This window comes from Lolium perenne, chromosome 1 (genome assembly GCF_019359855.2).
Source record: "Lolium perenne isolate Kyuss_39 chromosome 1, Kyuss_2.0, whole genome shotgun sequence".
Taxonomy (NCBI): Eukaryota; Viridiplantae; Streptophyta; class Magnoliopsida; order Poales; family Poaceae; genus Lolium; species Lolium perenne.
In genome coordinates, this window is record NC_067244.2 from 251,554,413 (window position 1) to 251,572,392 (window position 17,980).

At 42.3% G+C, this 17,980-nt stretch overlaps 1 pseudogene; it reads left to right on the forward strand.

Moving 5' to 3' along the window:
• The first annotated feature begins 450 nt into the window (after positions 1 to 450).
• Positions 451 to 2,085, forward strand: LOC127327632 (phospholipase A1-II 7-like; annotated as a pseudogene).
• Positions 2,086 to 17,980: the final 15,895 nt, after the last annotated feature.

Consider the following 17,980-nt stretch of genomic DNA (forward strand, 5'->3'; position numbering starts at 1 on the left):
TTCTCATCCCCTAACAATATCCTCTCAAACGAGTAGATTTAAACATTTAAAAAAAACAGAATGGAAGTTAAATATTTCAGAAAAATTTAAATTTCTACACTGATACATATATAGTTGTAGAACATTTTTCTGTACTTTTGGCTACACAAAAATAACTAATACTCTAACTAGGCATTATTTTTGTATTTTTCGTCTTCACATTTGTCGCTAATGTGTTGATCACGTATGAAAATATGATTCTATATGTAGTTGCATTTTTTTTCTTCAGAATTGTTTTAGACGAAACACTGGAGTTTTCTGAATTTAAAAACTTTGGGTTCACTAACACAAACACAACCAATTACACTTGGGATGCAGGCAACACTAACACAACCAACACTTAAATGTCATTTGTTGGTCCTGTCGTTTCCCTATAAATAGATTCCCATGTCTAGTAGAGAAACAAGGCGACACTTGGGACACATATATAGCTAGCTACGGCACCATTTCTAGAGTTGCAATAGTCGATCGGAGGAGAATGGCACCCACCGGGAACGCTCCCGTGTCGTCGCCGAAGCTTGGAGCAGGAAGCATCCCCGTTCCATGGGAAGAGCTCCAGGGCTCCTGCTCGTGGGAAGGGCTCCTGGACCCGCTCGACGCCGACCTCCGTGCCTCCCTCATCGCCTACGGCGAGCTCGCTGAGGCCGCGTACGACGGGTTCGACGCCGACGAGAAGTCGCCGCACGCCGGCTCGTGCATGTACACCCAGGCCGGCCTGCTCGCCGCCTCCGGCGTGTCCCACCCCGAGTACTACACCGTCACCAAGTTCCTGCAAGCGACCTCGGAACCGCGTGGGCAGTCGCCGGAGTCGGAGTCGACGGCGATAGGCAAGGCCTTGTTCGTGCAGCAGCCGGAGAAGCCAGGGCGGACCAACTGGATCGGGTACGTGGCGGTGGCGACGGACGACGGTGTGAAGGCTCTGGGGCGGCGCGACATCGTCGTGGCCTGGCGCGGCACCGTGAACATCCTGGAGTATCCCAAAGACGTGGAGTTCCAGTACAAGTCCGCCGCGCAGGTGCTGGCCGGCGATTTCCCCGACGCAAAGGTCCGCTCTGGCATCCTTGACGTGTACACCACGAACAACCCAGTTGAGAACCATATAATGCCCATGATCGTAAGGAACAGCGCCAGAGATCAGGTGAAACTTCGTTCGAGCCTTACTCACTCTTAATTACGAGCAACTTCACACTCTTCGTCGTTATAATTAAGCGCTCACGCTTGCATGCATGTACAATTAAGGTGCTGGCGGAAGTAAGGAAACAAGTGGAGGCGTACAAGGAAGAGAAGACCAGCATCACCGTCACCGGCCACAGCCTCGGCGCCTCGCTCGCCACCCTCAACGCCGTCGACATAGTGGCCAACGGCTATAACGTCCCCGGCTCCAGACCGGAGCAGACGCCATGCCCGGTGACGGCGATTCTGTTCGCGAGCCCTCACGTCGGGGACGACAACTTCAAGAGTCCGCCTTCGCCTCCTTCCCTGCTCTCCGTGCCCTCCACGTGAGGAACGCCGGCGACAAGGTGCCGCCGGCAGACGAAAACATGGACGTGGCGACCGCGGTTCTGCACATCAACATGGACAGGTCGCCCTACCTCAACCTGCGCCTGAACGATGACGTCACGCGCCACAACCTCGAGTGTTACTTGCATGGACTTGCTGGGGACCAAGGTGATGCCAAGGACTTCGAGATGGTGGTGGACCGGGATGTTGCGTTGGTGAACAAGAGTGCCGACGCGCTCAAAGACGACTACCCGGTGCCGGCAAACTGGTGGGCCATTAATCACAAGCACAAGGTCAAGGGCGTCGTTGGCCGCTGGACCTTCGACAACATCAATGATTTATAATTGTGTGGTTAAGTTACTACATGCACCCTCTGCCATGGATAAGGCTTATAAATAATATCGGTGCTCTGCTTTATGTTTTCGTAGCAATAATCATTTAAAGGTTCCCGTTGTTTGTGGACTTGTAAAATTCTTGGTTTGATATGATAAATTGTGTAACAAGATTTATTTTAATTATCAGGCAGGCGATGTTATCGGATTTCAATTACAACTCAAGCTACTACTCATTTTTAGTACGAATCACGAAGCAATATGTACATTATTTACCTTGTCACTCATGAATACCATGAATCACGAAGCAATTTAGCGGTATGTAGCACTTTTCGCAGTTGCATCCCATATGTAATTAGTAAAACTTACGTGTAACACCATATAAAACTAGGAAAAACTCGATTGCAAGTTGAAACTTATATTATAACCATATGGCAAGCGGTAATCATCATTTAATCAACGCCCTATGAACCAGATGTGGAATTCTTTATTATCCTAATGCTACATCTGATCCCAAGATGTGGAGTACTCCCTCCGTCTCAGTTTAACAGGCACGCACGCAGTTTAAGACAAACTTTGACCATTGATTTGATCAATAAAATATAAATTTTATGTCTACAAAATTTATATCATTAGATTCGTATGAAAAATCTTTCCAATGATATAATTTTTGTGACACATATTTCATATTTTATTAACCAAAATAATGGTCAAAGCAATTTCTTAAACTACGTGCGCGCCTGTTAAACCGGAGGGAGTATGTTTTTTCTTTTCAAAAATCAAAACCTCGGGCCTGTCATGCATGTCTTCAGTGTTGTGGACTTTTGGGATGAACTTTTTCCAGTTCTTCGATGTACCATTGTAGTGGAGTACTATGCGAAAAGTGTCTTTGGCTCTTGGGCACCAGTGTTCCTGCTGTTTAAAAAAATACATATTTATTTCGAAAAAATCTAAAAATAAATCTGAAAACAGTAAATAACGTAACCTACAAGCATGTAAAATTTTAATATGAAATTCTTTTAGGCCACACAAAAAGGACAAAATCTGTTGAGATTTGGAGATTTAAAATATACATACCTAGATCCACATGTTTGTCATTTTTGTGTAGCCCAAAATATTTTATATTTGAAATTGAAATTTTGCACGTTTATGGGATAATTCATTGGCTACACCATGATTTTTTTCTAACTTTTTTGAAACATATACGTGTGATATTTTATTTTTTCAAACAGCAGGCTGGTGTCCAAGAGCCAAAAAATCTATGTCTAGTACTATGTTCTTTGTACCATTGTTCTCACATACTACTAGCTATTATGTACTCTAGTTGACATATGATTTTAAATGTCTAGTGCATGAGAAAGCTTTCCCGGTACTTGCTGAGTAAGAATAGTCATAGTAGTGAGTAACATAGAGTAGTAGCATACACTTAATACTCTATCTTACCACCTCTATAGTGGGTACTAACACATGCAAGATTATATTTATTAGGTTGTAGACGCATATCTTGTCTTGGGAACTATTCGACTTGAATCTACGCATGGTTGCAAGCATCCGTCCCTAGACTCGGGGCTACTCTATCGGGAACGCTGGATGCGCACCTGATAAAAACAAATGCATTCGAAGAATAACGGACACGAAGGTTCCAGAAGATCCAAGATCGAGCCCAGGGACTTGATCCTAAGTAGAGTAACTTTGTTTTACCATCGGTAGTTAACCAGCATCGATTTATCGACTAAAGTTGGGCACGTTACTTCTATCCCTTATGTACAAACATAACCAAATGACTTTACCCGAAGTCTTTGAAGACCCGATATACTAAAAAGATATCAGATGACAAAGGAAGTTCAGAAAACATCGACAACAAAATCCTCGAGTAGTACAACTTGAGTCTACACACGGTTGCAAATATCCGTCCCTAGACTTGGGGGCTACTCCCAACGGGAGCATCGACGCGCACCCAATATCAAGCAATTTCAATTTCATGGTGAACGATAAGGTCCAATTCTTTTCAACAGCTAGAAGATATTGGTGATGAAGGAAACTCAGAAAGCAACGGCAACAAGATTTTCGACTAGTACAACTTGAGTCTACGCACGATTGCAAAATTCCGTCCCTAGACTCGAGGGCTACTCCCATCGGGAGCACTGGACGCGCACCCGATAGAAATGACTTCAAATCTGCAACAAATATGAAGACCCAATTGTCTTTGACATTAAAGCATATTCGTATGAAGGAAATTATAGTCCATGCCCGAAGCTTCAATTCAGCCAGTCACTCGGGGGCTACTGATGTGGACATTACCCTTTGGGTACCAACATTAGTCTATCTTCTTTGGTCTAATTAGGACCCATGAAGATTGTCCAACGACCAAGGTTGGCCCATACGTCGGTTCAAACAAAGGAGACCTATCAGAAGACGGATTCTTGAAGAACAAGGCAAGAAGACATCATCAAAAAAAGACTAGAATAGATTTCATTGTAAACTAGTCGAGTTCGGACAGGACTCTCGGGACCTAACCAGCAATATAAAGGCCAGGAGAGGACCTGCCGAACGAGAACAGAACAAACAACAGTACGTGAAATCACCGCGATTTGAGCTCAAACCCTATAATCCATTCCTTTCGGCGAGTTAACCATAACAGCCTATCGACTACCCCATTGTAACCTGATATATTTGATAACCAAGATCAGACAAGCAGGAAGTAAGGGTTTTACTTTAACGGGGGCCCCAAATCTAGGTAAATCTCTCTCTGTCTCCCGTTTGTTTGATATCCGATGTCGAGTGTTAGTTTGCAAGATTCCGTCAACACTAAGCCCCTCATGGTGGGCATTGCCGAGGAGCTCACTCGACAATGAGCGACGGGACGAATCTGTGGGGTCACTGACCTGGATTTGTCGCGGGAGATCTAACCTTGGGCTTCATCGTGCCACCAACCTGTAACACCAAAGCTAAACGATCAGATAACTCTAATGAGCCCAAGACGCAACAGCTTCAATCAAATCAAAGGAAACAATCTAGAATCTCTGCAAGAGTCACGGTACCTTCGGATCGAAGCGATGCGATTGGTTCGTGTGGGAGATGGATGAGGGTAGGCGATGGGAGGGTGGCTACTAGTGGCTGTTTGGATAGCGTTGACGGCGGCCGTTGAGCATCACGGTGCGGTGGCGGCAGAGCGAGATCACCAGGGGTGTCGGCGGGTCAAACCCCGATGTTTTAGATCATAATGTTTTTCTAGAAATATAAAGGATTTTATGTTCAATGTGTTTGCACTTGAAAATTGAATAACATATACTCCGTACATTATGTTTTGGTAGACTAATTTAGCTTGCCAAACCGGAGTGGTGTTTTGTTAATTTTGGTTTAAATACATTTTCAAAATATTGAGAAATTCGAACACAAATTTAATGGGCACATCTCGAAATTGTACACGCTCACAAAACCGTTTAACGGAAAATGGACATTTTACTGTCATGTTGTAAAAAACGAATTTTGGTGCATAAAAAGTTGTCTATTGGACTTTCTGTTGTGTTTTTCTTACAAATCAGTAAAATTGCCAGTTTTTCACAAAACTTGATGCGCGCACATAGAATATCCATATGTAAGCGTGCAATTTTTCATTCGAATTCCCATGTGCCGTATTGAATTTATGTGCCAAAACATCATATATTAGAAAAGGAGTGAATATTTTACAGTTAAGATTTTTATCTTGCAAAATTAAATATCAATTCATCATTGATTAGGTCACATACTAGGTCCAAAAAGTTCTAAAGAGCAAAGCATTAACTTCATTCAAATTAATATGATATGCAAAATTAAGAGTGACTATCTCAAATATTTTATTTCAATAAATGGGATATATTAATATCAAGATGATACCAAATACACCGAGACTCTGCAACAACATAATGCCTGGAGCCTATGACATTATGGATGCACACAACATCCACATTTCATCCCTTTTCTTCGTCTCCGGGATGGATGTGATCTTTTTGACCTGTTCAGCGACTTTCCATCGGCAACCTACAACGTCACGCCGGTCCTGGGAGGTGCGGCGATGGCAGTGTCACGTCGATCTGACACGGAGGTTAAAGATGCAGTGCTCATCAAGGATCTCGTTGTAATTTTTGTTTTTCTTAAGGTGCTTTGTATTGTTCATTGTTTCTTTAATGTCAGACCTATTTGCAAAAAGGATGCACACGGCCGAAAACACAAAAGAAAAAAAACACCTCATCGAAACAAACAGAGATTTGCTGCAGCAAGAGCACAACAAGTGTTACAACACCTAAACTCCATAAAAGGCTCTAGAAAACAATGTCTCTAGAAAGGTAACAATGCTGAAACACCATTCTTCTGATCTAACCAGAATGGTTAGATCATGGGTTTTCGCCTTGCAGAAGGTCTCATCTCTAAACAATACCTTCAACAAGGAAATGAATAAAAGTCGCCATTGCAAAGTTACAACCACCAAAGCTCGGCATGAGTGTATTTACCCCGAAAACTAATACCGCAAAAAGGGGAGTCCGTAAGTGTCATCGCTCCCACTCGCCGAGAACACTGCTGCAAAACACCGATCATCTGACACGCAAAATTATCCCGATCCACTATGAGAACTCTCTAGAAACTTCACTGGATCTCGACTCGAGCTGAACATACGAGATAGTACCTCCAGAGTCTATCCGATCTTCTTCCAACACGGCCACAATTAATCGATATCATTGATACGTCTCCGACATATCGATAATTTCTTATGTTTCATGCCACATTATTGATGTTATCTACATGTTTTATGCACACTTTATGTCATATTCGTGCATTTTCTGGAACTAACCTATTAACAAGATGCCGAAGTGCCGATTCTTTGTTTTCTGCTGTTTTTGGTTTCAGAAATCCTAGTAACGAAATATTCTCGGAATTGGACGAAATCAACGCCTGTGGTCCTATTTTGCCACGAAGCTTCCAGAAGACCGAAGAGGAGACGAAGTGGGGCCACGAGGTGGCCAAACCCTAGGGCGGCGCGGCCTGGCCCTTGGCCGCATCGACCTGTGGTGTGGGGCCCTCGTGCCACCTCTTGACCTGCCCTTCCGCCTACAAATAGCCTCCATCGCGAAACCCCCCCTACCGAGAGCCACGATACGGAAAACCTTACTGAGACGCCGCCGCCAATCCCATCTCGGGGGATTCAGGAGATCGCCTCCGGCACCCTGCCGGAGAGGGGATTCATCTCCCGGAGGACTCTACGCCGCCATGGTTGCCCCCGGAGTGATGTGTGAGTAGTCTACCCCTAGACTATGGGTCCATAGCAGTAGCTAGATGGTTGTCTTCTCCCCATTGTGCTTAATTGTCGGATCTTGTGAGCTGCCTAACATGATCAAGATCATCTATCTGTAATTCTATATGTTGCGTTTGTTGGGATCCGATGAATAGAGAATACTTGTTATGTTGATTATCAAAGTTATGTCTATGTGTTGTTTATGATCTTGCATGCTCTCCGTTACTAGTAGATGCTCTGGCCAAGTAGATGCTTGTAACTCCAAGAGGGAGTATTTATGCTCGATAGTGGGTTCATGTCTCCGTGAATCTGGGGGAGTGACAGAAACCTCTAAGATTATGGATGTGCTGTTGCCACTAGGGATAAAACATTGGTGCTATGTTCAAGGATGTAGTCACTGATTACATTACGCGCAATACTTAATGCAATTGTCTGTTGTTAGCAACTTAATACCGGAGGGGGTTCGGATGATAACTCGAAGGTGGACTTTTTAGGCATAGATGCATGCTGGATAGCGGTCTATGTACTTTGTCGTAATGCCCAATTAAATCTCACAATACTCATCATAATATGTATGTGCATGGTCATGCCCTCTTTATTTGTCAATTGCCCAACTGTAATTTGTCCACCCAACATGCTGTTTATCTTATGGGAGAGACACCTCTAGTGAACTGTGGACCCCAGTCCAATTCTCTATACTGAAATACAATCTCTTGCAATCTTGTTCTACCGTTTTCTCGCAAACAATCATCATCCACACTATACATCTAATCCTTTGTTACAGCAAGCCGGTGAGATTGACAACCTCGCTGTTTCATTGGGGCAAAGTACTTTGGTTGTGTTGTGCAGGTTCCACGTTGGCGCCGGAATCTCTGGTGTTGCGCCGCACTACATCCCGCCGCCATCAACCTTCAACGTGCTTCTTGACTCCTACTGGTTCGATTAAACCTTGGTTTCTTACTGAGGGAAACTTGCCGCTGTGCGCATCACACCTTCCTCTTGGGGTTCCCAACGGACGTGTCAACTACACGCATCAAGCACATTTCTGGCGCCGTTGCCGGGGAGATCAAGACACGCTGCAAGGGGAGTCTCCACTTCCCAATCTCTTTACTTTGTTTTTGTCTTGCTTTATTTTATTTACTACTTTGTTTGCTGCACTAAATCAAAATACAAAAAAATTAGTTGCTAGCTTTACTTTATTTACTGCCTTGTTCTCTATATCAAAAACACAAAAAAATTAGTTACTTGCATTTATTTTATCTAGTTTGCTTTATTTACTATTGCTAAAATGAATACTCCTGAAAACACTAAGTTGTGTGACTTCACAACCACAAATAATAATAATTTCTTATGCACACCTATTGCTCCACCTGCTACTACAGCAGAATTCTTTGAAATTAAACCTGCTTTACTGAATCTTGTTATGCGAGAGCAATTTTCTGGTGTTAGTTCTGATGATGCTGCTGCCCATCTCAATAATTTTGTTGAATTGTGTGAAATGCAAAAATATAAAGATGTAGATGGTGATATTATTAAATTGAAATTGTTTCCTTTCTCATTAAGAGGAAGAGCTAAAGATTGGTTGCTATCTCTGCCTAAGAATAGTATTGATTCCTGGACTAAATGCAAGGATGCTTTTATTGGTAGATATTATCCCCCTGCTAAAATTATATCTTTGAGGAGTAGCATAATGAATTTTAAACAATTGGATACTGAACATGTTGCACAAGCATGGGAAAGAATGGAATCTCTGGTTAAAAATTGCAAAACCCATGGACTGACTACTTGGATGATCATCCAAACCTTTTATGCAGGACTGAATTTTTCTTCGCGGAACCTATTGGATTCAGCTGCTGGAGGTACCTTTATGTCCATCACTCTTGGTAAAGCAACAAAGCTTCTTAATAATATGATGATCAACTACTCTGAATGGCACACGGAAAGAGCTCCACAAGGTAAGAAGGTAAATTCTGTCGAAGAAACCTCTTCCTTGAGTGATAAGATTGATGCTATTATGTCTATGCTTGTGAATGATAGGACTAATATTGATCCTAATAATGTTCCGTTAGCTTCATTGGTTGCACAAGAAGAACATGTTGATGTAAACTTCATTAAAAATAATAATTTCAACAACAATGCTTACCAGAACAATTCTAGCAATAACTATAGGCCATATCCTTATAATAATGGTAACGGTTATGCTAATTCTTATGGGAATTCTTATAATAATAATAGGAACACACCCCCTGGACTTGAAGCCATGCTTAAAGAATTTATTAGTACACAAACTGCTTTTAACAAATCTGTTGAAGAAAAGCTTGGGAAAATTGATATACTTGCTTCTAAAGTCGATAGTCTTGTCATTGATGTTGATCTTTTGAAATCGAAAGTTATGCCTAATAGGGATATTGAAAATAAAATTGTTACTACAGCAAATGCCATCCAAGTTAGAATTAATGAGAATATAAGATTGATGGCTGAATTGCGTGCTAGGTGGGATAGAGAAGAAAATGAAAAACTAGCTAAAGAGAAAAATGTAGCTAAAGTTTGGACTATTACCACCACTTGTAATGCTAATGCTACACAAGTTGCTGCACCTCCTACTATTACTAATACAAGAATTGGTGTTAGCAATGTTTCCACTTCTAATGCAATGCGCGAGAAACTTACTGAAACTGCTAAAACTGCTCAAACTGCTTGTGATAAAACTGCTGAAATTTTTTCCAACCTTGGGGATGATGATCCCATTGCTGTAGCTCATAATGATTTAGATTTTGATGATTGCCACATCTCTGAAGTTATAAAGTTCTTACAAAAACTTGCTAAAAGTCCTAATGCTAGTGCTGTAAACTTGGCTTTCACAAAACATATTACAAATGCTCTCATAAAAGCTAGAGAAGAGAAACTAAAACTTGAAACTTCTATTCCTAGAAAGCTAGAGGATGGTTGGGAACCCATCATTAAAATGAGGGTCAATGAATTTGATTGTAATGCCTTATGTGATCTTGGTGCAAGTATTTCTGTTATGCCTAAGAAAGTCTATGATATGCTTGACTTGCCACCATTGAAAAATTGTTATTTGGATGTTAATCTCGCTGATAATGCTAAAAAGAAACCTTTGGGGAGAATTGATAATGTTCATATTATGGTTAACAATAACCTTGTCCCCGTTGATTTTGTTGTCTTGAATATTGAATGCAATGCATCTTGCCCCATTATATTGGGAAGACCTTTTCTTCGAACCGTTGGTGCTACTATTGATATGAAGGAAGGTAATATTAAATATCAATTTCCTCTCAAGAAAGGTATGGAACACTTCCCTAGAAAGAGAATGAAGTTACCTTATGATTCTATTCTTAGAACAAATTATGATGTTGATGCTTCGTCTCTTGATGTTACTTGATATACACTTTCTGCGCCTAGCTGAAAGGCGTTAAAGAAAAGCGCTTATGGGAGACAACCCATGTTTTTACTACAGTACTTTGTTTTTATTTTGTGTCTTGGAAGTTGTTTACTACTGTAGCAACCTCTCCTTATCTTAGTTTAGTGTTTTGTTGTGCCAAGTAAAGTCGTTGATAGAAAAGTTCATACTAGATTTGGATTACTGCGCAGTTTCAGATTTCTTTGCTGTCACGAATTCCGACCTGCCTCTCTGTAGGTAGCTCAGAAAAATATGCCAATTTACATGCGTGATCCTCAGATATGTACGCAACTTTCATTAAATTTGGGAATTTTCATTTGAGCAAGTCTGGTGCCATTTTAAAATTCGTCAATACGAACTGTTCTGTTTTGACAGATTCTGCCTTTTATTTCGCATTGCCTCTTTTGCTATGTTGGATGAATTTCTTTGATCCATTAATGTCCAGTAGCTTTATGCAATGTCTAGAAGTGTTAAGAATGATTATGTCACCTCTGAACATGTTAATTTTTATTGTGCACTAACCCTCTAATGAGTTGTTTCGAGTTTGGTGTGGAGGAAGTTTTCAAGGATCAAGAGAGGAGTATGATGCAATATGATCAAGGAGAGTGAAAGCTCTAAGCTTGGGGATGCCCCGGTGGTTCACCCCTGCATATTCTAAGAAGACTCAAGCGTCTAAGCTTGGGGATGCCCAAGGCATCCCCTTCTTCATCGACAACATTATCAGGTTCCTCCCCTGAAACTATATTTTTATTCCATCACATCTTATGTGCTTTGCTTGGAGCGTCAGTTTGTTTTTGTTTTTTGTTTTTGTTTGAATAAATGGATCCTAGAATTCACTTTATGGGAGAGAGACACGCTCCACTGTAGCATATGGACAAGTATGTCCTTAGGCTTTACTCATAGTATTCATGGCGAAGTTTCTTCTTCGTTAAATTGTTATATGGTTGGAATTGGAAAATGATACATGTAGTAATTGCTAAAATGTCTTGGATAATGTGATACTTGGCAATTGTTGTGCTCATGTTTAAGCTCTTGCATCATATACTTTGCACCTATTAATGAAAAAATACATAGAGCATGCTTAAATTTGGTTTGCATATTTGGTCTCTCTAAGGTCTAGATAATTTCTTGTATTGAGTTTGAACAACAAGAAAGACGGTGTAGAGTCTTATAATGTTTAAAATGTGTCTTTTATGTGAGTTTTGCTGCACCGTTCATCCTTGTGTTTGTTTCAAATAGCCTTGCTAGCCTAAACCTTGTATCGAGAGGGAATACTTCTCATGCATCCAAAATACTTGAGCCAACCACTATGCCATTTGTGTCCACCATACCTACCTACTACATGGTATCTCTCCGCCATTCCAAAGTAAATTGCTTGAGTGCTACCTTTAAAATTCCATCATTCACCTTTGCAATATATAGCTCATGGGACAAATAGCTTAAAAACTATTGTGGTATTGAATATGTACTTATGCACTTTATCTCTTATTAAGTTGCTTGTTGTGCGATAACCATGTTTCTGGGGACGCCATCAACTACTCTTTGTTGAATATCATGTGAGTTGCTATGCATGTCCGTCTTGTCTGAAGTAAGAGAGATCTACCACCTTATGGTTAAGCATGCATATTGTTAGAGAAGAACATTGGGCCGCTAACTAAAGCCATGATCCATGGTGGAAGTTTCAGTTTTGGACAAATATCCTCAATCTCATATGAGAAAATTAATTGTTGTTACATGCTTATGCATAAAAGAGGAGTCCATTATCTGTTGCCTATGTTGTCCCGGTATGGATGTCTAAGTTGAGAATAATCAATAGCGAGAAATCCGATGAGAGCTTTCTCCTTAGACCTTTGTACAGGCGGCATAGAGGTACCCCTTTGTGACACTTGGTTAAAACATGTGTATTGCGATGATCCGGTAGTCCAAGCTAATTAGGACAAGGTGCGGGCACTATTAGTATACTATGCATGAGGCTTGCAACCTGTAAGATATAATTTACATAACTCATATGCTTTATTACTACCGTTGACAAAATTGTTTCATGTTTTCAAAATCAAAGCTCTAGCACAAATATAGCAATCGATGCTTTTCCTCTATGGAGGACCATTCTTTTACTTTCATTGTTGAGTCAGTTCACCTATCTCTCTCCACCTCAAGAAGCAAACACTTGTGTGAACTGTGCATTGATTCCTACATACTTGCATATTGCACTTGTTATATTACTCTATGTTGACAATATCCATGAGATATACATGTTACAAGTTGAAAGCAACCGCTGAAACTTAATCTTCCTTTGTGTTGCTTCAATGCCTTTACTTTGAATTATTGCTTTATGAGTTAACTCTTATGCAAGACTTATTGATGCTTGTCTTGAAGTACTATTCATGAAAAGTCTTTGCTATATGATTCACTTGTTTACTCATGTCGTATACATTGTTTTGATCGCTGCATTCACTACATATGCTTTACAAATAGTATGATCAAGGTTATGATGGCATGTCACTCCAGAAATTATCTTTGTTATCGTTTTACCTGCTCGGGACGAGCAGAACTAAGCTTGGGGATGCTGATACGTCTCCGACGTATCGATAATTTCTTATGTTCCATGCCACATTATTGATGTTATCTACATGTTTTATGCACACTTTATGTCATATTCGTGCATTTTCTGGAACTAACCTATTAACAAGATGCCGAAGTGCAAGTTGCTGTTTTCTGCTTTTTTTGGTTTCAGAAATCCTAGTAACGAAATATTCTCGAAATTGGACGAAATCAACGCCCAGGGTCCTATTTTGCCACGAAGCTTCCAGAAGACCGAAGAGGAGACGAAGTGGGGCCACGAGGTGGCCAAACCCTAGGGCGGCGCGGCCTGGCCCTTGGCCGCGCCGACCTGTGGTGTGGGGCCCTCGTGCCACCTCTTGACCTGCCCTTCCGCCTACAAATAGCCTCCGTCGCGAAACCCCCAGTACCGAGAGCCACGATACGGAAAACCTTACTGAGACGCCGCCGCCGCCAATCCCATCTCGGGGGATTCAGGACATCGCCTCTGGCACCCTGCCGGAGAGGGGATTCATCTCCCGGAGGACTCTACGCCGCCATGGTTGCCTCCGGAGTGATGTGTGAGTAGTCTACCCCTGGACTATGGGTCCATAGAAGTAGCTAGATGGTTGTCTTCTCCCCATTGTGCTTAATTGTCGGATCTTGTGAGCTGCCTAACATGATCAAGATCATCTATCTGTAATTCTATATGTTGCGTTTGTTGGGATCCGATGAATAGAGAATACTTGTTATGTTGATTATCAAAGTTATGTATATGTGTTGTTTATGATCTTGCATGCTCTCCGTTACTAGTAGATGCTCTGGCCAAGTAGATGCTTGTAACTCCAAGAGGGAGTATTTATGCTCGATAGTGGGTTCATGTCTCCGTGAATCTGGGGGAGTGACAGAAACCTCTAAGATTATGGATGTGCTGTTGCCACTAGGGATAAAATATTGGTGCTATGTTCAAGGATGTAGTCACTGATTACATTACGCGCAATACTTAATGCAATTGTCTGTTGTTAGCAACTTAATACTGGAGGGGGTTCGGATGATAACCTGAAGGTGGACTTTTTAGGCATAGACGCATGCTGGATAGCGGTCTATGTACTTTGTCGTAATGCCCAATTAAATCTCACAATACTCATCATAATATGTATGTGCATGGTCATGCCCTCTTTATTTGTCAATTGCCCAACTGTAATTTGTTCACCCAACATGCTGTTTATCTTATGGGAGAGACACCTCTAGTGAACTGTGGACCCCGGTCCAATTCTCTGTACTGAAATACAATCTACTGCAATACTGTTCTACTGTTTTCTGCAAACAATCATCATCCACACTATACATCTAATCCTTTGTTACAGCAAGCCGGTGAGATTGACAACCTCGCTGTTTCGTTGGGGCAAAGTACTTTGGTTGTGTTGTGCAGGTTCCACGTTGGCGCCGGAATCTCTGGTGTTGCGCCGCACTACATCCCGCCGCCATCAACCTTCAACGTGCTTCTTGACTCCTACTGGTTCGATTAAACCTTGGTTTCTTACTGAGGGAAACTTGCCGCTGTGCGCATCACACCTTCCTCTTGGGGTTCCAACAGACGTGTCAACTACACGCATCAATCATCACCTTGGACATCGCATCAATGAAGGTGCCAATGTGGATCCAAGGAGAATGGAGGTCGCGACATAGCCATAGGAACATAGATGAGAGATCATCATATTACCATCGACGAGGGCGGCACAACGAGCACTAGTGGAAAAGAGGCCTTTCGTCCCACCCTTTAGTCCCCGTTTTGAACCAAACCGGGACCAATGGGGGGCATTGGTCCCATGAATCTTACTCTAGAAATGCCTGTGGAATGTCCATCATCGAGAAGAAGTCGATTCGCTGAAGCATAAAAGAGAAGGAAGAAGAGATCTTATTAGTTTAGTTAACCCTTTGGCCAGCCCTTAGCATCTCAAGAATGCGCTCTTCTCAAGCGAATCCAAATAGGTGTTGGTTTGCGCAAAGGAAGCTGAAGTGGATGGAGGGTAAAAACAAAGCAAAAGGAGAAGAAGCAGATAAATAAATTGTGGAAAGTAGATAAACTAGGGAGAAGCCCACCCGTGCAAGAGAAAAAGCAAAAATGACCTGATACCAAAAAGGGGAAAAACCCATCCTCCAAAGTAGCGTCATTGGTGCGTAATCCTATTGTATACCACCACTGATAAACTCCAGAATAGGCGATATTAACTGGACCAGCAGCACCTCCTCGAGTAAAGGCTTCCACAGCGGGTTGACCAAAATGAGGATCCCAAATAGCATGAGCAATAGGTCTTACGTGTAAAGGATCCTGTATCCATGATTCAAAATTTCCTTGCCAAGCTACATGAAACAGATTTCCGGAGCTGTCAAGAAGGCATTGTTTGCAGTATCAACCATCATCTACAAATGCCCATCAAAAGAGACCATTTCTCTTTAAACTTCTGTCCCTCCAAGCATTGTACATCCTTCAGAGCTTCCTGTCTATCCTGCTAGTAACTTCTACTCAGTGTTCAAAGAGTTCCCTTTCTGAATCGGTAGAATCTTTCAAGAACCCTACTGCAGTGGTTGAAGGATACGAGAAAGTGCTAAAGGTTTCATGTGATGCTGACCTCAATGAACCAGACCTCGAGAATTCGTTCATCCCTTCGCTCCGAGGATTGGTCGAGTACTTGGCCACATGCATGAGTAGGCCTGTTGCCGGGATGTCCCATTAAAAAGGCGGGTCCCATATTTGAAATAAGAAAATATAGGAGTCCGTTTTCGTAGCAAGGAAGGAGGCGGCTAGAACATTCTGAGAATCCAGTCGTTTTCAGGAAGAGAGCAATGGGGGCCGGAACTCCACCGAAACCGTAAGTACCTGCTGCCCGCGAGGCTTTGTGGCTCTTAGCAGAAAGGTATCCATCAAGAAAACGTATCCGCAGGCGCAACAAAGCGCTCATCCCTTGCTTGTTTTTGAGCGCGCAAGGCGCTCAAGAAAAAACTAAAGGGCTAAAGAACTCCAGCTTCGAAGCTGGAGAGAAATTCAGGGATCCGCGATTGGACATGGAAAATAAAAATACTTTTTCTTGGGTAAAGGAACAGATGACTCGATCGATTTCTGTATCGATCATGATATACGTAATAACTCAGACATCCATTTCAAATGCATATCCCATTTTTGCGCTTTCCCAGCTTTGTTTCTCTTATTGCTAGATCGGGTCAATCGGATCTCTCTTCTCGGTTCTCGCACTACATTACCGACCCAGGTACATTCTTCTTGGCAGCTCAAGACCTTTCTTGTTTTCTCCTTTATTTCCTCTTTCTCTTGTAACTGGGGCGATGGAGCACAAAAGTGAAGAACGGACAACAACCGGTATAGCATACATGAGTGATGGCTCAAGCCTGGCATAATGTGAAAATGAATCAAATGATTCCGCTCGATGGATTGGATCCTGTTCAAGTTCCTGCTCAATAGAAAACTCTTGATGAGAATATCTCCTTCGGGATGGATCGGGAAAAGTTACCTCCGGCTCAGCCCACGACTTCCTTCCCTTCGCATAGCTCAGGTGACTCCCTTCCCCCTTTTTTCCCAGAATGAATTCGCCCGACCATTTTAGTTACCCAGTGGTTGGTTAAGTGGGCTAGTTTGGATCAAGCAAATGCCACTTGGGAGGATGCCGACTTCATCAAAGGTCTCTTTCCGGAGTTCTATACAGCTCCTATTCGTGGTTGGTGCCCTAATTCCAACACTTGAGGACACATAGTAAAGAAGAAATGCAAGAGTTGGGTCATCTCTAGGAGCTGCTCTATTCTTAAAGCTGCAATTCCAACACTTGATGAGAATATCTCCTTCGTCTAGTCATAGACCTGAAAAGGACGGCAGACAGACCCAAAAAGAGGCTTTACAACGCGTTCTCCCCTTTCTGATTTTGTAAACTATGCCCAACAACGCCTTCGAAATGACGGAGGAAGAGGGCTATCAACTATTAAAAAAGGGTCCATGTGTACCATGTCTCTAGGTCAGTCGGACCCATCAATTGGTCCGGAATAAACTTGTACTTGTACTTTCAAAAATACCTGACCCTGGATTTGAAGATAGTACGGTTAAGGTTGAGTTAGTCCGGAGAAGCATTGAACGAATTCGCTTAAAATCTGCGATTTTATCGCTCTGTCTGTATTAAGTATGACGGCTCTGCCGCTACTAGTACCGGCTCAAAGAAAAGAGATTAGCCGGCGGAAAGCGTGGTAATTCATTCATTTCATCGGAAAAGGATCGAACAGGAGTCATCGCATCGTTTCTAGATCTTCGATACCTCTATATTCTTCAGAATAGGTCCTAAAATGGTCAATCGATTGTTTTCTCAACGGGAATCGAGGAAATGGCAAGGGATGCACCGGTATCTGGACACGTGATGGACCCTGTAGGAAATATTCCTTTGTGGAAGGCTTTGGTTATACCTGGGTGGCAAAGCGAAGTTTCTGGTTCCCATATTTGAGCTCTTTTTGCTCAAAGCGGCGGATTTTTGCTCAAAGCGGCTAGGAAATGAGATCTTTCGTCTAGACAGAAGAGAGAACTCCGTTCGGCTTATAAGTACTCGATTGAACCAATTGTTTTTCATTTCCCAGTAGGTCACCTTGGGCCAGCTGCTGACTTTCTAGAAAGAGACAAGGAAGTCGAGCAGAAAGAAAGGGAGGAAGGTTTGAGAAGGGAGGAAGACGCTATGTCCAGAACAGAAGGGGTAGCAAAATGCCGAAAAGCGGGTCAAAATCGCTCAGATCCTCGAAGATATCTACAGGCGCAGCCAATATTTTAGGAGTAACCAAAGGGATAAGCCCCATATCGACTTGATTGTTCAAATCTGCGACCTTCCGCCGTAA